We start from the raw sequence: 23788 nt of genomic DNA on the forward strand, positions 1-23788 counted from the left end.
CTCTCTGCAGCCAGAAAACAACTTGTTAGACAAGGTACTGAAGACAGATAACTAAGACTCAACTAAACAAATAATATAATTTTTTATATTATTTATTTTTTAAATAAAAAATATTAAATATGAATGCAGTTTACTTAACTTAAAAGAGATTGCTAGAGAAATCTCTATGTTCTCGTGACATGTGGCCAGTAGAGGAAGATCTGACCTTGAAAACATTAGTAGATCCTGTTACTGGACAGTTCACTGCTCATTTTCACACTGGTACTGCGCTATTGCCTCCCAACAGTAACACTAACATTAACAAGAGCAGAAACCTTGTGCCTCCACTAAATGTGAGCTTTAAAAGCTCTATATCTACAAAATGTCTCGTTGCAACCAGCTCAACACTTGAATAAACAATGTGGTTCATTACGATGAAGTCTGCCGTGAAGGACTTAGTACTTCAATGTTGTAAGCAGAAATCACAGAAATTACATCTACACATTTTGTTGTACACTTAGCTAGCTAGCTAAACACATTAATGTTTAACACAAATATATCTAAGACAGTTAGATGTAAGACAAATGTTAGCTAGCAAGTTAACTTGTAAGATTAGCATTAAGGTTAGCTAGCGGCTACCGTTAAATAACATTAACTTGATAATGTTTTAGGAACACGTCATTAACCTCAACTTTAATGTAAATTACATTAACCGTAACTTTTAAGAAGAAAAATGACCGAAACGTTATTTTAAGCCTCAAACTTACCTCCACACGTTGCTCCTCCAGGGTAACGTTCAGGAGACGCTGTATTCCGCGGTGCTGCTCGGACAGAAGTGTGGCTGTTCAGTGTCCGTTAACATTTGAACCACAGTTTCCCGCTCTCTGAATACGTCAGTGCTCCGTCTGTTAGTCTTTAAATGACGGTGGTTCACAGACAGTTTGAGGAAATAAAATAAAATACATTTACAACCAGTAAACCATATGTTATGGTAAATCACCATGTTTTCAGTGAAGACCCTCTACATAACTCTAAGTATTACGGTGATATAAATGGACCTGGTCATTACCAGTATGGAGGCTGATCCCAGTGTGGGCCGCATTTCAAATCCTATTTATTATATTTCCAGTTTGTGCTGTAGCTACATTAGAGGTCAGAGGTCAAAAGCAAAACTAATAACAACATAATTAAGACAAACTTTTCCAGAAACTTGATACATGAGATATTTGGTATTTTTCAACACCAATGACTTTAATTTCTTCAAGAAATGTATTATTCATGTTTTAGTTTTCCATCACACATTAAAGCCTTACAAGTGCATAACATAAACTGACATATAATAACAGTATATGTAAACATATATTTTCTTTCAAAATCAACATAAATACCATATTTTTAACATCTCCTTTCTGTAGAAAAAAGAAAATATTTTTGTTGAATTATAAAAGGTTTTAAACCGTAAATTTCAATGTATACGTCAACAAAATCTGTAATTTAAACCAAATAATACCATTAATTTTACGATATTTACTTGCTTGTGGCCTTACGGTATTTTCCCATTAATTTTAGCCAAATTTTATGTTTTAACAGTAAAACTGTGTGTTTTCTACATACTTTCACAGTAAAAAGTACAGTTACATACTGTTTCTTGATTAACAGTAAAAAAGTGTATCTATTACTGTGATATATTGTTTTGCATTTAACGGTAATATACTGTTGCTATTTAACAGTTTTTTACCGTAATTTCTACAAACATTTCTTACAGTGCAGCACCCCTGCAAGCAGAAGTGTAGTTTCCACCAGCTGTGTGTGAGACATTTGCTGCGCTGAAGGGCAAATGTGATGTTAAGACTATGAGGCGGGGATGGATGGGTGAGCTGAAACCAACCATGAATACCAATGTGCTGCTTCCTGTCTGTCTGTGGCCCTGTCTACCACCGCTGCTCTGTCTCTCTGCTTCTTTGTTCAGCTTATCTCTCTCTCCAACATCACCTGAAGGGTCGGAGGCAGCAGAACAACATTAGACAGGACTCAAACATTTACACGACACTGTGACCAACTTAAAACAGAAACAGCAGTAGCTTATGGACGATGCCCCAAAAAAACCTTGTTCCATCTTAACATCACTGTGGAGCTAAAACACCCAAATCTTCACGGGCACATCGTCAATAAAACATCTCACTGTTCCATGAACAGAGAGGAACAGAGGAACGACCAACCCAACTCTTCACACTCAGCTGCCTCAATTTTCAAAAACCTGCTGAAAATAGAACGGAACAAACATTAGTTTGGTTGAGTTTATTATGAGTTTATAGACTATTGACTATTTTCATTGTCTCCCACTGGAGTCCTCTTGTGAAAAACTCCTGCACCCTGCTGACCCATCTCCACCCCGTCCTGTTGCCTGTTGATACACGTCATTGCTCTGGGCGTCAGGTATGGATGCAGCTTGGTTATTACAGTCGACTGACGCCTCCCTGCATCGTTGTTGACATGTTCAGTTTTCTGTACATATGTGTACATTTAGCGTCTCATGGCAGTAGAGCTTGTAGATCTTGGCTGAAGTATCACTTGAAAACACGTGTTGTCTGTGTTACTTTAAATCGTGTGCACGCTTCTTTCTCCACGCTGCTCTGTTTTGCTTCTCGGCAGCTTCTCTCCTCCCTCCCTCCACCCTCCACTGGGGATCTGTTGTTTCTCAACAGTAATAATTCTGTTTTCTAAATTAGACCTACTGTTTTCTGCTCCTGACTCAGCGCAATGTGAATTACTAATGAGACGGTTTTCTTTACCTCTGGGCAGCTCTGGGAACAGCTGGCCACAAGTGGGCTGATCAGTATGCATGAAGCACTTCATCCTGCTTTTATTCTGTTGAATTTTACTCCTAAATTGGTCAGTTCGGAGCAGCTCTTGGCCTTGGAAGGCTTTGTGAATTCAGCCTCTGGGGTTTCACGACTCCACATGATCTGACCTAGGTGACGAATTGTTTATGCTAAGTTTAGGAATACACTGATGAAAGAGCTTCTGGGGATAAGTAGGTGTTTGTAAAGTCCCCCTCTCTCCTTTTTACCTCCTTCGCACCGTTCTCTACGGTAACCATACTGTAAACTGAGATGTAAAAAAGATCTGCTGATGATAAAATAAATCTAGTTATGTCATTTAGTTTCTACAATTCCCACAATACATTACTATTAAATTTGTATTTACTTATAAACTGGCTTTTACAATTCTGGACACACTGGCATAAAAGATGGTACGTCTACAGCAGTGGCCTATTTCCAGACCCAGTAGACACAGACCAACGTTGTCTGTGTCCACCTGATTTGTATAGTGTCAACCTTGTCTCCTAAAAGCAGGTTGAGATGTAGTCCTGCTGCACTGACTCACTAATCTGCTGCTGAACTGTCCAACAGCATCTCTTATTGTTTGAGTGATGCTTGATATAAAGTTCCCAGTTAAGGAAAAACTAGTTTTGACTTTGTTGAGAATGTTAAAAAATATCTGCCACCTTGTCATTTAACATCTTCAGACTCACGAGCAGACTGATTTGGGATTTCTATTTCTTTTTTGCTTCTCTTTTTCCTGACTGCACTCTCCAGCACCTGACCTGCTGTGTTTTTATGTGTTTTATTGGCTCGGCGAGTTATGGCGACGCACTTTAACAGCTAATCTGTAGCAAGCTGCCCTGCTAGCCTGCAGTGCTCTGCTTGCTCAACCACACGGAAAGTTATAAGGCACCATTATGAAGCTCTATCAAGCCCCATCATATAGCTTGAAGGTCAAGGGCACGTTGTAAAGATGTGAGATCTGCCTGATACTAGAAGGACTGAGATGGATTAAAAGGAAACAGAGAGGCAGAGCGAGAAAGAGTCATTTCCCTCTTCAGGTTGCTGTAAAGAGACAATCTCACCTTACCTTTCATGCTGGGAGGTTTAGAGGCAGCCGGGGAGCTGTAACTGGGAGCCGGTGGGACGCTTTGAGGCACCAGACCCTCAGCTGATGCTGCTGCTGAATCTCATGGCACACATACATCTGGCCACATATGTGCAGTAGTGGACAGACACACACGTATCAGGCCACATATTCTGAGGTTTGTGATGCCTCGGAGGGATGAAGAATAACACGTTTTTATTCTCACTAGAATAATAAAAATCTCGTTTTCCTTGTGCCTCAAACAATGATGTGTAGTTACTTTTCATGGATGCATACTATTTTCATGGATTATTGTATTTTCTTCTTAAAGCAGACATTTTATTTAATTCCACATTTTTCTTTCTTACAGAAACTTTCTAGAAGTAAAAAGTAAAATCCTCAGTTTGAAGAATATCTCAGTGAAAACGTGTCTAGAAGAGAAACCTTACCTGTGGGTTTCAGCCTGATGGTCAGTGTTTGTGTCCAGCAGGCTGCTCTGACCTAATCTCTGGCATCGACTCAGACCCTGCAGCTAACAGCAGATGTCCTCTCCTTCTCCTCTTTCTCTTCCTTCTCTTCCTCCATCCATCCCTGCTGCCTGTTTTTCCTCTCCCTCTTCATCAATCTGTCTTTGTCTTCTTACTTGTCTTCTTTTCGCATCCCTCAGTATTTTTACAGTTCTTGCTGCCACTCCAGGAGACTAACGCTACATGGATAAGATTTTGTTCTTTTAAAGTGAGTGTGGTTTGGAGATCGGGGGGCCTGGAATGACATGCTGCACATTTACAGCATATGCTGCACAATGACATTTGCTTCTCATCAATCAGTGTTTGCTTTTTATGACCATGTTATACAATTTAAAACCACTTATAAAAGCACATTATCATTGACCATACTAATAAAATTGAAAATGTTTAAAGCAGTGACACACATAGCTGAGCATCATGCACAAAAAACATAACTAAAACAATTTACATGCAGCCCCCAGTTTTATTTGTCTGTGTGGAATCAATAATACTTATCTTATCACTGTCCGATCACTTCTTAATCGTATCACAGGCAGATTCTGTATGTGATCTGTGCATATGTTGCAGCCTAGTTGTTGCTACTGTCTGTGCCGTCGATATAATGATTGTTTATGGTGAATAAACACAGACAGAAACCTTGAAGAAAAATTGTAAAATATGCATCAAACTATATCTCCAGGTGCATTTCAGGATATGTCGCGTCGTCAACACTTTTCTGATGTGATCCGAGTATATCCTCACTTGGCTATCACTCAATGACCTCATTGTGCTGTGACTTGTTATCAGGTGGCTGAGAGCTGCTGATCTGTCCCAAGCAGCCCAGCGCTGCATTCAAGGACCTCTGATTAAATTAGCCTCCCAACGAGCTCAGTGTGCACACTTTAATTCCCGACTTTCTGGCTAATCTCATTAGCTTCACTCTGGCTAGACCCACTCTCTTGACCTTAAGGGATTCCCCTCAACATCCACTCACACAACTCTCACATGTTTACAGAGAAAAGCACACGAATCAGCAGTGGGCTCAAGCAAATTTTTATTCAATCAGTCAAGAAGTGGGATAGGGTCATGCTGTAGATCGAACAAGAGTGTGGGTGCAGATGTTGTGCTCTTCCACATTTGATTTGATTATGGCTCTGATCTGTAACTATGGGGTTGCTAAATGCTTCAGGAAGATTGTGGCTTTAGAAAACAAACTTTAGAAAAAGGTGCAATAATGTTATATAAGAGAAAGTGATGGTAACGGTTAATCAAAAGTCAAACATTAATCTGTCTGTGACAGATCCCAAACTTCGGTCCCCTGACTCAAAGTTGGATTAGTTAAAATATCTGCATCCAAACCAGTCTCCTAAAAATGGAATTTCTATACAACTAAAGAACAAACAAATATGTTTCTGTGAGGGAACATATTTGCCAACTGATTATGTTAATGACCGTGTAATTAACATTAATTAAATGTACACAGGTAACTTATTTTACTCTGCCAAAATATCTGATCTTCAACTTCCCATGCTTCTTCAAAGTCTTGCAGTATCTCCTGTCCTGCTTCATTAATTAAAAAAACACTTTACATCACAACACGACGCTGCAGTTAGTTGTATAGGAGTGTTATATTCAGGAGACACGTAGCCACATCCTTACATTTAGCTTCACTTTACTTTGCGCATTGTTATGTGACGTATTGTAAAACATGACTTGCAGATTTGTTCGAAATGAACATAATTAATATGGAAGAAAGACTGTGCAGTTGCATAGTTTTCAGTAAAATGCACAATAGAACGGCTAAAACCAATTCAGACAAACCAATTTAACTTTTGTCATCGGTGCCACACTTCATAATGTTTCTGACAAATACAAATATTCAAGGTTGCTTTAAAATTGCAGTGTTGCCTTCTACATATTCAAACTTCATCAACAAATAAATGACAATTTTCAGCACGTCAGCTCCACAGTCACACCATCGTGAAGACGGCTACGTTTTGTCCTTGTGAGAAACACGTAGCCCCAAACAGAGCTTCTGTCTGGGTGCAGACTTGTCGTTCTGCTGGGACCTCTGTGTGTGGAGATTGCATGTTCTCTGTGTGCCTGCGTGGGTTCCTCCAGGAACTTTACTTTCCCCCTCAAAGTTCAAAGACGTGACGTTTAGGTTAAGCAGTGACTCTAAATTGCTGAAGGTGTGAATGTGAACCGTGTGTTTGTGTCACCACCCTGACCTTTTACAGCGTCAACCGTATAGATGGTGGATCATACTAAACTTATTCTTTGGAAGATTTAAATAAAGAGTAAATAAATACCTTATGTAAGCTAGCTCAAGGCTATTTTTACGAAGGGCAGAGTTCAACATTGCTTGTAGAGGATGAGTAATAATTACTGTTTCCCGCAACTAGTGAACTCATTTTAAGGCCAAATGATTACGGTAATGTTAAACTGTTTGTTATCCACATCTGGTTTCCACCACAAAGACAAACCAGGCAACCCAGGACTCATTTATTCTCTTTGACTGCATTTGAAACAGATTTTCTTTTTCAGCAATCATTTTACCCTGAAGAGATCATCTGTGATTTGAATTAAGTAGGCTCACTTTATGTAGACAGGCTAAACCTGCATTTATACATCACAGATTTTAACATTTTAAATCTTGTGAATTCAAACAGCTGAAATCAGATTTCTACTTGGTGACTAGGCCCAGCCTTAGAGTTTAGGTCCGTTTTTCATTGACGTCAAAAGGACACTGCCTGGACATCGCTGTTCAGACTTTTCCAGGTGTATCCAACATGTAGGAGGCCGCAGGGTCGAGCCACAACATGCTGGAGAGATTAGATATCTCATCTGAATACCTCACGATCCTCCAGTACCTGCAGGAAGACACTGCTGGGGAAACTTAAATACCTTGTTTAGCCTGTAGCTAACCCAACAAATAATCCAAATAATTGTCAGAAAACAGATGGAATTTAAAGTGTTTGCAATGTGTCTCATTTTTAAACTATCCACTCTCCTTGCATCAGACTTTCTAAATCAAACACAAGAGGAATTCATATCTTTTTTTTTCAAACCAGCTCAGGAATGACATAGTTTTGTTTTTGTCTCACTCACATCTCCGGCTGCAGCTTTTCATGAATAACTATTTCTCTAGTGTTATAACATTTAAACGCAAACAGTAGTTTGAGTGACTGACAATAAGAATCTGCATCACATCAGTTTGTCCAAATGTCTAAGGGTGTCCCCCTGTCTTGTCCAGAGTGAGCTCTTAATACACTTAAAGGTTTCCCTCTTGGTCCAAATCCCATCGAGACGAATGCCAGAAGTCAAAACAGTGAGGGCGGCTTAAACAGAAGAGAAGCTGGCAAGCAGCTGGAGCTTTTGGAGGTTAGTGAAAGTTTGTAGGTGTTCGTGGTTTTATCCCAGCAGCGTCTTTTGGACATCAATAAAAACTGGAGGTTTCAGGGGTCATTGTTCAAAGGAAGCTCAGTTTTACAGTTTTCGGCATCTTTTGGGTGCCAATAAAGCTTCGCAGGGTCACCATTTTAGTTTCAGTCTGCAGACAGCGTCAATGTTTTATGTGAGAGGAGCTGGCAGCCCAAACTATTTCTGTATTTATTTATTATTCAGGAAGAGCGGTGAAGGAATAAAATGAAGAGTGTGAAAGTAAAGCACAGACCAGTTTTCACCCCAGGACACGAGAACCGGGGCTCCTCCCAGGCCAAATATGTTGTTCTGTTGTCTTGCTCTTTGCTTTGTTGACTCCTTCGTTGTCAATACTTCCAATTGAATTGTACTTGAGTCAAAAGTTGAAAAACTTTTCTATTGATTGAGGGTAAGAATTGACTGAGCCGGCTGCCGTGGAGTCTCTGAGGTAGTCAGCTTTCATCTCAGAGATCCACAGCGAGGCTGTTTAATAAGTTATGAGGCAGCCAACGACTGTGGCCAGACCTCCTTATAGAGATAATCCATATCTCATATTATATTCACACACACACTGTCTTTGACACACTTCTTAGAGCAGCATACTATATGATGGTAGATAACTGAAAAAATATATAAGGCTGCAGCCACTGAGACACCTACATGCTAATAAGAACTTGCAGAAACACGAGATGTCCAGGAAGCATTGAGAACTCTGAGAAAAGAGACATGAGCAGAATCTGTTTCTCATTTAATAAAAACACCCACAAACTTTTTGTCGTCTTCTATCTTCTTCTATTTGCAAATTATGTAACATTACTGACGGCAGATTTTGATATGCCTCAACACCCTCAGCACTTTTAGAAATTTGTGCTGCATCAATGTCAGTACCATGAAGAATAATTCAACATAATACTTTTAAATCAGTTACGGGGTCAAGAATTTCACTTCATCTCTGTGAAAACACTTTCAAAGTCACGAGTCCGATCTCATACTAAATCTTTTACCCTGACAACCCACCACACACCCACAGACTTCAGGTCTCTACAGGCCTGTGGATTCAACAGTCCTCAAGAAAAAAATGATCCTCATTCACCAATATCTTATTCACCCAAGTCTCGTCTTAAGTTAATAGAAAGTCTACATTGGATTCATGACATCTTCTTAGAGTCTGTGGTTCTCAGTCTTGGTTTCCCCAAAGGAGCTGCTCAGTTACAACTAGACTTGTTTGAGGATGTTTCACCTCTGATCTGAAAAGCTTCACTGCAAACTGACTGGTTGGAAGCTCCAGGTATTTAACTGCTGTGAAGTTGTTGGGTCCATTGGTTTCATGGCAAATGGTTGGAAAGAGGAGTAAAGAAGTCCATCTCCAGTAAGAATTGACCGTCACTAAGCACAGAAGGTGGTCTAAGACACCACTTAAAGCAGTTTCCTCATCTCTTCCCACTTTGACACGACCCGAACACCCACGAGGGCCGGTTGGTACGATGATCCACATGTGAGCAGTGACTCCACAGGTTTGACTCCCAACTGGTCAGTTTGAAGTGAATAAGCCTTTTGAATAAGGGATTTGACATCTTCAAGAACCTCAAGTACACAACACTGAGTAGCACCTTTAGGCGTATGTGTAATAGTAAATAATGATCATGGCAGTGATGAAGAAAGTGATAATAATGTTGGTGGTGGTGGTGATGAAGATGACAGGAGCAATTGTTAATTGATAACAAGGAGAAAAACGTTGTTGATGGAGATGACGGTAAAGATGAGGAGGAGGAGGGGAAAATGTTGACCATGATTATGTTGGTAAGAAGAAGAGTTGAGGAGGCGTGATTGGCTGTTTTATGAATGCATAATGAGATCAAATTATGTGTCATAATTGGCAGCAGCTCTGTTTTCACATATGATTTATTACTTCTAAGGAGGATTAGAAGTCTGCAATTACTCACTGATAACACAAGGCTCAAGTTCTGATTATAAGGGTTAATTATCGTGACCCCTCAGAACTGTTTGTGTGGATGTTACAAACCAGGCTTTTCCTTATTAGGGATCTACAGCCCCCTTTTTTCATTAGTGTCAATTAGATGTCTAATAATTATTTGGAAATGTCATTTGGAAATGTCATATCTCAAAGTAATCAAATGTTTTCTTACACACTCACAGGTCGACTCACTGATTCAGATTTTTTTCTCAGATGGATTTCAGCCTAAAAATTTAGTTTTATTAGACTTTGATTCCATTTCTACGTTATACTGCTACTACGAGGCTGAAACCAGAAGAGTGGAGGCTGCCTAAGCAGCACAATAACTCACATGAACAATTTTGGAAATAGGCAATATGTGGTTTATGAACATACATGTGTGTTTAAAATAATAGCAGTCCAGCATCAGTCAGCAGATTAATCATGTTTGTGATAGAAGAAATATTTCTACATAGTAATACAAAGCTAATAGACCCAATAGTTTGACATGCATTCTGTGTAATTGAATCATTAATTGATTCAATTAATGATTGACGTGTTCAAAATAATCGCAGTGTGGAGATCAAATTAGTGAGCTCATTCATCTGTGAAAAAACAGGTGTCAAACAGGTGGTTTCTATATGAAGACAAAGGCAGCAAATGTTGTACGTGCTGGTTATAGTTTAAGTAAAATGGTTTGTTCCAGACGTTCAGAAGAACAGCGCCTTTTGATTTTAAAAGTTGATTGGAGAGGGGAAGGTGTATAAAGAAGTGCAGAAAATGATAAACGTCTCAGCTAAAATGATCTCAAATGTTTTAAAATATCAAACCAAACCTGAAAGATGTGGAAGAAAACAGAAAACTACCATTCGAACGGTTCGAAGAAAAGCCACAGTCTGTGATCAGCTCCGGGGAGATTAAAGAAGGACTGAAGTTATCTGTGAGTACAGTGACAGGTAGAAGACGCCTATGTGAAGCCGAGCTATTGGTAAGAAGCCTCAGCAAAGTCCCACTGTTGGAAAAAAGGTGTGTTGAAGAGGTTAATTCAATTCAGTTCAATTCAATTTTATTTGTAGAGTACTTTTTACAATTGACATTGTCACAAAGCAGCTTTACACAACCAAAGAACTTCCTATTTTACTTTCTGTACCACATTTGATGAATAGTCTTCATGTTTTGAAGACGACTATGTTTGTTCATAAACCTTGTTTCTTAGCATTGTCAGTGATCTGCAGCATATCAGGCCTGTACAAACTACTGGAGTTTAGTTTGCACCCCCACCCCCACACCAGCCCCCAGTTCTCCAACACCACACACCTAATATCAGTTATACAAATGACACTAATCTGCAGCTCATTATTTGCATATAAAGTACACAGCAGCCATAGTAAGACTGGTCTTTATCCTCCACCCTACCTCACCTCTAATAAAGGTAGGAGCTGGGAAAAAGTTCCGTTGGTAGTTTTTCTTTGAGCCTCATTGCTGTTTCTGGTCTAAGATGTTTCTGGGAGTAAGGAGGTCAGCAGGAGGTGAATCCTTAAAGTAGAGGAAAAACAAAGTTTTACATTTCTGAATTTTGATTGTGGGAAATCACCAGAAAACTCCCATTTACTCTGCCAAAGAAATCACGCTGTGTTGGCTTTATGAAAACAGACTTAATATATGTAGATATTTTTCCACTCTAACACAGCAGAGCGAATGATTCGGCCGATGTGAAAGGTGGAGTCAGTGTCTTGCATCATGTTTGTGTGTTAGTGAGAGCTTCCCATCATTTCTGTGCACGTTGTTCTGCTGCCAGGATGATTTTGTCAACAAGGAATGTCGGCCAAAAAAACTCTTTCTGTACATTTGCACAGACATGGACTCAGACTAGTGAGACAAAAACACTAATTTATTCTTTAGAGGGGAACATAAAGTCAGTTCAGCACAGGAAACACACAAATAGACAGATCAACAAGTGAGTTTCTTACAAACTGCATGGAAGTAACTGAAATGTAAAATAAATAAAACACTTTTAATTCAAAATTTAGATTTTGTTATGTTGTTGCATCTAATTTACATCTGTTATTTTAATGTTTTATTAATAACATATTTTACTGGGACAAAAACCAGCGTTGTTCAAGTTTTTACAAATACTAATTTAATTTAGTCCCTAGATCAAAACTCATAGTTGGAACACACACCGAGTTCATACGTCATTAAACTCTGATTGTGTTTTCAGTCTGTTACGTAACCCTGGTTGGTCTCTAGGTTTTAGCGATTGCAAAATACAATGACCAAAACTACGAAATACCAGTCATTATAGTTTGTAAAACTAAACAAACAGGGAAAGGAGAAAAAGAAGATTGTCCTTTAAACATTCACTAGTCCCTGGCTACGCAGCCAAACAAACAGATATCCTCATTCACATTCTCGCACACAGTGACGCTCACACATACTTTCACTCTCTCTGTCTCTGTCTCTGCCCACATGTTTTCACAGCAGCTGCTCACAAATTCACACGATCCTGGGAATTTTCCCCACATGGAAGCGTACTTTTTTTTTTTTTATTTCATTTTGGAGCTCTGCGCAGGGCGAGGTCACGTTAGGAAAAAGAGAGCGCATGCTGTCCCTGTCAGTCTCTCTGTTATTCTCTCATTCTTTGCGGTTGCAGCTTTTCCCAGGGACGGCCGAACTGACGCATTGGCAACATTTAACACACACACACAAGAAATAACACACCACAACAGACTGTGTGCATGTGCATGTGTATGAGAGTGGGTTTGAGTTCAAGCACAAGGCTGCAGTGACATTAGCAGAAACAGAAGAGCTCCACTCCACAGTTCTCTCCTCTTCACTGGAGGATATCTGTTTTAATCTTTGTAATCTTTTAATCTCATATTCTCTTTTGTTGAAAACCTGTTCTTCATGTCTCTCTGTCAAGGCCCATAGGTCTGTTTCAGCCCTCCTTGGTCACCTGTTACAGTATTACCTGCTCATCCTCTTCCGTCTCTGCTTTAACCCGCTTTAAGGGTGACACGTTGGATCCTGGCAGACCCCTGGATCATCTACTGTGTCATTTCTGTCCTAAATACTGCAGCCCACCTTGAAAGCACACACAGCTAAAAGACATGGTTGTTTATTTCTTGCTGTCATGAAACATACAGAACATGCACATAGCACACAAAAATAAACAGAACGCAACACAGATGCAGTCCAGCATGGGATGTGGGCAACATCTGACGCATGGCTTATTCCATTGTGGCCTTTACTTGTCAACACAGGTGGAATAAATATTCTATGTATTATTGTAAAGAGTCATGTTCTTCACTTTGGACACAAGTAGATGTGTAAAAAGTTGAAGCTTGAATTTCGTAGCTTTAAAACCACCCTGTTACTTGTTGTAGTGCGTTTACTTGGTGCACACACGTCTGCTGTGGGACTGGCAGCCTCCAGCATCAACCTTCCTTCGTTTTTTTGATCCTTTCAGAGCCGACCTCAGAGCTCAGAGCTGCCTGGCATCAGCGTATCAGCAAACAAGAACTACAGCTGTTTGATATGCAGCAAGCAATAGCGTGCTCTGTGTGGCAGCTACAACTTAGATTACCTCTAATTGCAACCAGAAGGACCAGAATGAATTTACAACCTTCATTTGTATTCAGGCCAGATCAAAATTTGTGACTGTCTGGATCCTGGCCATGGTACTTTGTTGTGTGATCTGAAGCTGAAGGAATTTGGATTGTACTGGCTGAACAGCCTTATTACTGCACACCACTGAGCAGAAAAGGTTTCAGCAGGGGTTAAAGCTCTGTTAATCTGTTCTCTTTCCTCCGGTGTGAAGAATGAGACCACGTTTCAGTTTTAAGTTGATGAATTTAGAGCTGAGTAGAAATATTGACTTCATTAGTAGCTCTGCAGTGCAGTGCATTACTCTAAGAGCAGGATTGTTGAACTGTTCACCAGTGTGGTTCAAATTAAAAGATGAATAGACCTGAAATTAGGGACAGACCAGCATTTCAGGTAACAATTAACATTACTAATGCTAATACTGTATGAAACAAATGCATAAAGCCTATTTGAAATCTAACGTCATCTGTAAATTCAAATGTGTCTGCTGGATTTTATCTGTCCGATTTGCCTGCAACATGACGGCACATGTGCAGGATTCATTGAGGCTTGTGAGCTGCTTTCCTGTGCCGTTTTGCATGTCTATGAGTAATTATTGTGTGTAGATTTGGTGTCAGATGAGCAATTCTCAATAACTGGATCGCACGCACAAAGTCCAGTTGTGCAGCTTCTCTGTGGTCTCATCACAGTGATCTCAGTTTTTCCACTGAGTGACAATTTGGTTAAATTAGTGAGAAAGCAGACCCACGGTGCAGACTTTTGATCCTCAGTGTTTATTGTGATCTCTTTGATGACCCCCTGACTTTTCTCTGGTCCCTCTTCAGGTCAAAAGTTGAATGACCGCCGACCTGCTCAGTGATTGATGAGTGTGATTAAAAACATTTCAGCTGTCTACATTATGAACAGTTCTACAGTTTGATTTTCCACAAGGCCGCTGTAAAAAGAACCATGATACATGTTTCTGGTGAATTTATTTAATTAAGTCTGGGGTCAGCCCGTCTCGTTTGTTGTCTTTTCTTGCTGCCTGAATGACAGAACACCCAACCCCAGTGACTGTCCCTGCAGGTGGGCAGCAACTTCAGCCCCGTGGGTCAAGGCCACCAGACATTCATCAGCAGGGCCCCTGGTTTTCCTTTTCAGTGTGAGGTGCTGCTGATGGGAGTAGACAAAGGAGTTTCTGCAGCTCTTTTTTTTACGTCTTGTCTTTGTTGGCTCACACGGGTAAAACTGAGCTCTGCTACAAAACGAACCATCCAGTCACCATCTCCTCATTCTTCCATGGTTTGTATTTTTCTTTCAGTTCAAAGTAGAATTGCACAAAATAACTCCGCTTTCCTCTGTTTTTAGCAACAATCATGAATACACAACCATCTTGTTTGAACTAAACTGCACCAGTCTGGGTTTCTGTGTTTATGTTCAGAGTCGGTACCCACGTCATGACCAGTTGATTCAGTGGGAGCTTACAAGTCATATGTTTTGTCTGTGCAGAAAGGCTGATTAAAACAACCAGCGGTGGTGACTTAATGCCACATATAAGATTAATGACGACGTAGAATGACTCATTGCAGCTAAAAATTGGATTTGCATGTTTTGTTTTTTTCAACACAGTCTTTGTCATTTTAAACTGTCACAAACCTTTGCGGCACCAGTGACATTTGCCTAATTGGAATTTGGGTGCTACTGTTTCCCCATCAATCTTTACTTTGAGGTATTATGAACAGATTCCTGCAGAACCCAACTAGCCAAATGTAGCTTTATCCCACATTTTCATACGACCAGTGTGAAATGATAGCTCCATTTGAATGAGCAAAATCATTTTCATTATTCATTATTTCTCGGACTGTGTGTGAATGTCGTCTTTGTGAGCGCTGGCAGCTCTGCTGTTTGGCTCAAAACTGTGGACGGACCGGTTCACTAACAGACCCTCCTCACTCAGGCTCACGGGTAGAAAAGATCCTTTCAGAGATGCAGCATTGATGTCAGACTCATTCAGGCTGCCCTCTGGCTGACACCCACACACCAGCATGTCCTCTTTCATACTGCAACTATGAATAGGCAAGATTGGAATTATCCATCGAGTGGAATTGTTCATGAACCTGAATCATGTCTTTGCTGATTCATTTCTTTTTTTACCCATTTTCTTTTCTCTTAAAGTGGAAATCTGTCAGTAGTCTTTCTCTCACCCTCACACACACTAACAATGGGACACCCTGCCTGGTTGCCAGGTTGAGCTTGAGTGCTCATTCTGGTTTGTGATTATTTTCTTAACTACATTTTACCTGCGTCATCCAGGGATTTCCTAGAATAAAAATCTGACACCACTCACACGCTCACGCACACACACACAGCACCAAATCATTCATGTAGACAGGTATTTTTCCTCATTGTCTCTTTCTCTCTTATCATTTTATTCTTTTAAAACATGCATGCAAACATTTTGACAGGACACGTCTGAGCCTGTTATGTCACTGTGTCACCAAAATACTGGAACTCAGCACATAGAGTAAAGAAGCATCTCCGCTTCACAGCTGCTGTCCCTTCGAGTTCACATCCACACTCTGTGCACTCCTTCAAACAGATCTCTCCCTTCAAATGTCCCTCAACTTTGACAAACTGGTACTGAATTGACCTGAATAGAAAACAACTTGTGGAGACTTTTAATTCCAACCTTGTTGCAAAAACTCACATTTTAACTAAAGTGCAAACACAATATGGTTTTGTAGATAGTTTTCTGATAACACAGTGTGTTTATACTGTTAAGTGGAAAACACTGATGTGTTTTATATGAATTTGGGACTAATTTTGGGCTCTCGCCTCTTGGTTAAGGTTAGGGAAAGATTGTGGTCTGATAAATAAATTTCCTTTTAAATAAACCCATAATCTTTCTCTAAGGTCATCTACAGCCTAAGCAATTTCAATTCCACTCACTCCAACATTATAAACCTGATCCTGACGCCACGACCAAAGATATCCGACGTTTGGTTTGGTTTCATCTTGTTTCTTCTGGGTCAGCTCATAATTTCACAGTGTAAACCCAACTTAACCAAACTGCTAATTTGGCTAAAACCAAACCACAGGCAGGACTCTGAAGACCTGGATCTGTGATGTGAACGTTTTGTGACTTGTGCGCCGCCATCTGCCCTGAAAACCTCACTCACTTATTAAGTTCTAACAATATGTTGTATCAGAACATAATCCACCAAATGATTATGTTGCCAAAAAAACAGTTGCAGTTTAAATGTCGGAGTTACTACTTATTTAAAAGTTTGGACCCAGATGATGATATCAACACTGAGGGAAACATACAGCTGAAAATAAAACTGCTGATGTTAAATCAATCACCAAGATGCATTTTAAGGCTGTGGCCAACATGTTTAAATGATTTGTTTTCTCCAACCAGCAGTCCCAGACATAAAGAGAATAAGGTTTGATTTAACAGTTCAGACAAAAAAAAAAAAAAAATTACATTAAAGAGGGAATTTTTGTTAAATAAAAGCAGATTATGGTGAATGGGTCATAGAAACCGCTCCAGCAGTACCAGCAGCATTTTTCAGGAACAGATGAAACTCTGCTGAACTCAGCTGCCTGGTCATGTACCGGATGTTTGTTCTGCTACAGGAAAGTATAGTAAAACACACATCCTGCATAAAATTTACAGAATTATACAGTTTTGCTTTGTTTTCCAGGCATTTTTCAAAATCAGCCTTCATGCAGCTCTGCACATGGTCACACACACACACACCGTCACACACTCAGTGTCAATATCCTCGTCTTACCAGTGCCACAGACCCTCTGCAGTGAGGCCTGAGGTTTATTTAAATACCGTGTGAAATCCTTTTCCCCTCTCATCAGTTTTTCACACTGTTCACATTTTCTGACCTAAATACATAAACCAGTTACGAGGCGTTAATCTCTCCACGGTGCCGGTAGCTCGCTCTGCGATTAGCTCCTGAAACATCTCTGAATAATAATCAAGTGTTCAGAGGCTTGAGTCCGAAACCGACAACCGAAAGCCACTTTAGTAACGTTAGTGAGTGAGCACAAGTGAAACTCCTGGAAAAACGTGAAGGATGTGAGTCACAGTCTCAGGAGAGGAGCTTCTTCCTCATTCTCTCCACCACATTCACAGAGCTGCTGAGAGCTGAGCTCCAAAACGTTCAGTGAAGTCATTTATCAGATGAGTGAGGTGAGGCCAGTTCATTCATAAAGCACACGGACAACTGGAGCAGCTAAAGTACATTACGAACAAAACCACAACATCGCAACGTGTTAAAAGAACTTTCAGAGAATTAAAAGTCAAATAAACCACAAGAAGTTCATAAGTTGTTATCTGTCGTGACGCTGGAGCTCAAGATGTGAGCTTCAAGTAACTCGAGATAAATGTTGGGTTAGGGTTAACGAAGAAGAAACGTCGAGAGAAGAAGAAACGTCGAGAGAAGAAGAAACGTCAAGAGAAGAAGAAACGTCAAGAGAAGAAGAAACGTCGAGAGAAGAAGAAACGTCGAGAGAAGAAGAAACGTCAAAGAGAAGAAGAAACGTCAAAGAGAAGAAGAAACGTCAAGAAAAGAAGAAACGTCAAGAGAAGAAGAAACGTCGAGGAGAAGAAGAAACGTCGAGAGAAGAAGAAACGTCGAGAGAAGAAGAAACGTCGAGAGAAGAAGAAACGTCAAAGAGAAGAAGAAACGTCAAGAAAAGAAGAAACGTCAAGAGAAGAAGAAACGTCAAGAAAAGAAGAAACGTCAAGAAAAGAAGAAACGTCGAGGAGAAGAAGAAACGTCGAGAGAAGAAGAAACGTCAAAGAGAAGAAGAAACGTCAAGAAAGAGACATCAGAGAAGAGAAACGTCGAGGAGAATAAGAAACGTCTAGAGAAGAAGAAACGTCCAAGAGAAGAAGAACGTATAGAGAAGAAGAAACGTCCTAGAGAAGAAAAACGTTCGGAGAGAATAAGAAACGTCAAAGTAGAAGAAGAAACGGCGAGAGAAGAATAAACTCTAGATAGAATAAAGAAAAACGTCAAAGATAGAAGAAACATCTAGAGAAGAAGAAACGTCAAAGATAAGAAGAAACTCAATAAAATAAGAAACATCAAGATAAGAAGAAACGTTCGAGGATAAGAAGAAACGTCGAGAGAAAGAGAAAACGTCAAAGGAGAATAAAAACTTCTATATAGTAAGAAACTTCTAGAGAAGAAGAAACGACTTCGAGAGAATAATAAACGTCTAGATAAGAAGAAACTTCAAGAGAAGAAGAAACAGTCAAGAAGAAGAAACGTCGAGAGAAGAAGAAACTCGAGAGAAGAAGAAACTTCGAGAGAAAGAAGAACCGTCTAGAGAAGAAGGAAACGTCAGAGAGAAGAATAAACGTCATAGATCATGAGAACTAAACGTAGAAGAAGAAGAAACGAAGAGAAAAGAAACGTCAAAGAGAAGAAGAAACGTCAAAGAGAAGAAGAAACGTCGAAAGAAGAAGAAACGTCGAAAGAAGAAAACGTCAAGAGAAGAAGAAACGTAAGAGAAAAGAAACGTAGAGAAAGAAAAACGTAGAGAGAAACGTCAAAGAAAGAAGAAACGTCAAGAGAAGAAGAAACGTCAAAGAGAAGAAGAAACGTCAAGAAAAGAAGAAACGTCAAGAGAAGAAGAAACGTCGAGAGAAGAAGAAACGTCGAGAGAAGAAGAAACATCAAGAGAAGAAGAAACGTCGAGAGAAGAAGAAACGTCGAGAGAAGAAGAAACGTCAAAGAGAAGAAGAAACGTCAAAGAGAAGAAGAAACGTCAAAGAGAAGAAGAAACGTCAAGAAAAGAAGAAACGTCAAGAGAAGAAGAAACGTCGAGAGAAGAAGAAACGTCGAGGAGAAGAAGAAACGTCGAGAGAAGAAGAAACATCAAGAGAAGAAGAAACGTCGAGGAGAAGAAGAAACGTCAAAGAGAAGAAGAAACGTCAAGAAAAGAAGAAACATCAAGAGAAGAAGAAACGTCGAGGAGAAGAAGAAACGTCGAGAGAAGAAAAAACGTCAAAGAGAAGAAGAAACGTAGAGAGAAGAAGAAACGTCGAGAGAAGAAGAAACGTCAAAGAGAAGAAGAAACGTCGAAGAGAAGAAGAAACGTCAAAGAGAAGAAGAAACGTCAAAGAGAAGAAGAAACGTCGAGAGAAGAAGAAACGTCGAGAGAAGAAGAAACGTCGAGAGAAGAAGAAACGTCGAGAGAAGAAGAAACGTCAAAGAGAAGAAGAAACGTCGAGAAGAAGAAACGTCAAGAGAAGAAGAAACGTCGAGAGAAGAAGAAACGTCGAGAGAAGAAGAAACGTCGAGAGAAGAAGAAACGTCAAGAAAAGAAGAAACGTCGAGAGAAGAAACGTCGAGAGAAGAAGAAACGTCGAGAGAAGAAGAAACGTCAAGAAAAGAAGAAACGTCAAAGAGAAGAAGAAACGTCAAAGAGAAGAAGAAACGTCAAAGAGAAGAAGAAACGTTGAGAGAAGAAGAAACGTCGAGAGAAGAAGAAACGTCGAGAGAAGAAGAAACGTCAAAGAGAAGAAGAAACGTCGAGAAGAAGAAACGTCAAGAGAAGAAGAAACGTCGAGAGAAGAAGAAACGTCAAAGAGAAGAAGAAACGTCAAAGAGAAGAAGAAACGTCGAGAGAAGAAGAAACGTCAAGAGAAGAAGAAACGTCGAGAGAAGAAGAAACGTCGAGAGAAGAAGAAACGTCGAGAAGAAGAAACGTCGAGAGAAGAAACGTCGAGAGAAGAAGAAACGTCGAGAGAAGAAGAAACGTCAAGAAAAGAAGAAACGTCAAGAAAAGAAGAAACGTCGAGAGAAGAAGAAACGTCGAGAAGAAGAAACGTCGAGAGAAGAAACGTCGAGAGAAGAAGAAACGTCAAAGAGAAGAAGAAACGTCAAAGAGAAGAAGAAACGTCAAAGAGAAGAAGAACGTCAGAGAAGAAAGAACGTAAAGAGAAGAAGAAGAAGAAGAACGTCAAATAGAATAAGAGAACGTCAAAGAGACGAAGATAGAAAGAACGTGCGAGAAGAAGAAGAAAAACGTCGAGAAAGAAGAAACGCGAGAGAAGAAACGTCAAGAGAAGAAGAAACGTCAAGAGAAGAAGAAACGTCAGAGAAGAAGAAACGTCAAAGAGAAGAAGAAACGTCGAGAGAAGAAGAAACGTCAAAGAGAAGAAGAAACGTCGAGAGAAGAAGAAACGTCCGCTAACACCGACCCCGAAGAAGGAAACACACACAACAGAGTGCTGAGACACGCAAACACAGACGTGCCACCTTCTATCTCTGTAGAGTGTTTGGTCTGTCACACAGTCCCTCCGCGCTCACACACACACACTCACACTCACACACACACTCACACACAGCTCTCATAGTGCTGCCCTATTGCGTGACAGAGTCTGACATGTTTCAGCTCTCTCACTAGAGTAGTTCACTCACTCCAGGAATGTGTGTGTGTGTGTGTGTGTGTGTGTGTGTGTGTGTGTGTGTGTGTGTGTGTGTGTGTGTGTGTGTGTGTGTTGAAGGCAGTGAATCAAAGGCCAGTTTGCTGTTGGTTATGGATCATGGGACCAGCGCTGCCTGGAGGAGGAGGAGTCTTCTCTCCTTCACTCTCTTCTCCACCTTTTTGTTCTAGTCTCCTTCTTCCCTCCTTTCCTCTCTCCTTGTCCCTTTACCATCTCCTTCCTTTGATTTTTCTTCCTCTTCGCACCTCGTCTTCTCTTGTTCCTCTTCTCTTTTCTCGTCACCCCCCCACATACTTTCATTCATCCCTTCCTTTTTCCTTCTTTCCTCTTTTTCTTTCTTCCCCGGTCGTCGTGTCTTTTCCGGTCGTGCCCTCCTCCTCACTTCTTTTCCCTCCTCCCACCTTTCCCTCTCCATCTCGCTCCATCGTTCATAATAGATGGCTCTTGGGGGCCCTGGTGGTCTTAACAAGTCTGAGATCTCCCCTTGGAGCATGAGATCCTCACGGGAGCTTGTGGGAAGACAGTGACACGAGAATCCTACACTCCTTCATTCACTCATCTCATGCTCTTCCTTCGTTTTCTAGATAGATGGCCCTTGGGGGCCCCTGTGGTCTTGACAGCTCTGAGATCTATCATTGGCTCACAGGAGCTTGTTTCCCCACAAACAAGACAGTGACACGAGAATGTGTGTGTGTGTGTGTGTGTGTGTGTGTGAGAGGCTTAGAAAAGTCTTAAGAGCACATCAGCACAGAGTTGTGTATTTTTGTGTGTTGTTGTGTAAAAAGCCGCTCGTCAGAAACCCACACATAAAGGGGGTAGTGGTGATTGCGTGCCCTTTTCCTCTCTCTCTCACGCTACCTCCCCCTCTCATCCTCCTCTGGCTCTGTCAGGTGGAGGAAGCGGCGAGCGGAGGGATAGCTCTTGGCATCGCTCTTTGCGTGACACAGGATGTAGATTGATCTGCGCTGCCTGTGTGCACAGCAGCGTAAACACAGAGGAAACAACAAAACACGAGGACAGGTCGATGAATCGGAGCTGGACTTTATCCTAGAAGCCCCATCTCTCTTCTTCTGCTCTGACTTTTGTTCTCCTGCAGCGGTCGAGGTTTTGTTGTGTCGAATCTGTGCGAGCAGCCGTTCTGTCACTGAGACTAAAGCATTCATACATTCTACCACGGGTCTAATCTAGAACCACTCGCTGTTAATGCTGTTTGACCAAAGTAAAAGTGAAAACTGAGAAAAAGAAGATCATCAAAATGAATTAATATAGAAAAAACAATCAATACACTTAATTCCATGGACGTATACAACAACACATTAAAACACAACAGCTGCATAATTGTGTATGTACTAATGTTGAACTGTACACTCAGTAGTTAGTATGCAGTTCCCATCTCTGTGTTTGCTAAATGCACACGAGGCGTTCACTGCACACAGCTCCCTCTCTGGGGAATAGAGACAGAGACTGGGAATTTTCCACTTTGGAAATTTAAACTGTTTGACATTTACCATTCCCTGTCTCCCTCTAGTTCTCTCTCGTGTACACACACAGATCCTTCTACAAGTTTAATGCATTAACACACACACGTGCGCGCGCACACAGTCACATACGCATGCAATTACTTGAATTAATAAACCGGCCCCTCTCCCTTTGTGTACTTATGTTCTCTCTGAATTTCTCCACTCTAATGCACTTTAACCTGCAGTATAAGCTCGGTTTCATAATGTCGCCTAAGCTCCCGCAGTGCCACATGCACTCCTGCTTTTACGTGTACTTTCATGCACTTTACATTACTAAAAGCATTGACCAAATAGGATTCAGCGTGTCTGGTGTGTTTTCAGGCCCTCTGAGCTCTGCAGGCTTTTAGCTGTGTCAGCTGTGTGTGTGCAAGTGGCGATGTATAGATCCATTTCATACATTACATTGTTAGTGCACCTTTGTGTGTGAGTGTAAAGGGAGTGAGAGTGAGTGGCAGAAATCAGTGTGGGTCAGTAGATATAGACCAGCTCTGCCAGATAGTTTTAGATGCAGGGGGTGCAGGGAAGCCATACTAAGCTGATTAAATGTCCACACTTGGGGTCAAGTCCAGCAGTTACTCCATGTCCCCAACTGAACTGCATCCAACACTTTAAGCTTTCTGTGGTGTGAGTGCAGAAAATGGCAAAAGGACATTTTCTATTTGTTTCTACACCCTGTACGTAACTGTACTGTTTGGTTTGAGGCAGATTCTCAATCACCCTCAGCAGCTGTGCTGTTTTTGTTCTGCACTAAGTCGCCAGGTAACAGAATCATTCCTTATTTTTCTATACGTTTGACTTTTTTTTTGTTTGCAGCTTTAAACACAAATGTGAAGTGAGTTAACAACAACTATTTTCTCCTTGAGGTTCTCTGGTGTGAAACGTTTTTAATGCTACTAACTAAAAACTACAGTAGATAGAAAGAATAGAAGAAATTAAATGAATGTTGGGTTTTTTTTGTTTTTTTTTTTACCTACTGTAACTACTGAGAGTTTCTACTTTTTATATGTATTTCCATGTACATGTTGTTGATGACCCACCTAAACCCTGAAGTCTGTTTGGATTCCTAGTACTGTTGCTTCTATTGGTAACATCTTGATGCTGGCTGATGCACTGAGGTGTGAGGTTAATCCACTGTCTTATGCCCCAGCTCAGATTCAGTTGAATGCTCCAGAAAAGCAGAAAATTGATCACATTTGTGCCATAAGGTAATAACTTTTTATGTCTTTATAGGGGGTTTGAAGTATGCTAGAGGTATTAAATGACCCACATAAAAACTTTTTGGACCATTAGTTGTGATATGGATCAACATCTTTATGAACTGCTTCGCTTTATAGTTGTATCTCCTGCACATTATGAGGCAATAATGCAGCAAGAAATAATATGAAGCAATAAAAAGTATATGTTTATGACAAAAGAAAATTAGTGAGGTCTC

At 40.5% G+C, this 23788-nt stretch overlaps 1 protein-coding gene and 1 long non-coding RNA gene across 4 annotated transcripts in view; one reads left to right on the forward strand and one right to left on the reverse strand.

Moving 5' to 3' along the window:
* pik3r3b (phosphoinositide-3-kinase, regulatory subunit 3b (gamma)) overlaps positions 1–23788 on the forward strand; it is a 152274-nt gene that overhangs the window by 81739 nt on the left and 46747 nt on the right. The window lies entirely within an intron of this gene.
* LOC113152368 lies at positions 4–1291 on the reverse strand. Its single transcript, XR_003297900.2, has 3 exons — positions 980–1291; positions 747–892; positions 4–205 (listed from the first exon to the last, which is right to left on the reverse strand). It is a non-coding gene; the product is annotated as an uncharacterized LOC113152368 (long non-coding RNA).

This window comes from Anabas testudineus, chromosome 4 (assembly GCF_900324465.2).
Source record: "Anabas testudineus chromosome 4, fAnaTes1.2, whole genome shotgun sequence".
NCBI lineage: Eukaryota > Metazoa > Chordata > Actinopteri > Anabantiformes > Anabantidae > Anabas > Anabas testudineus.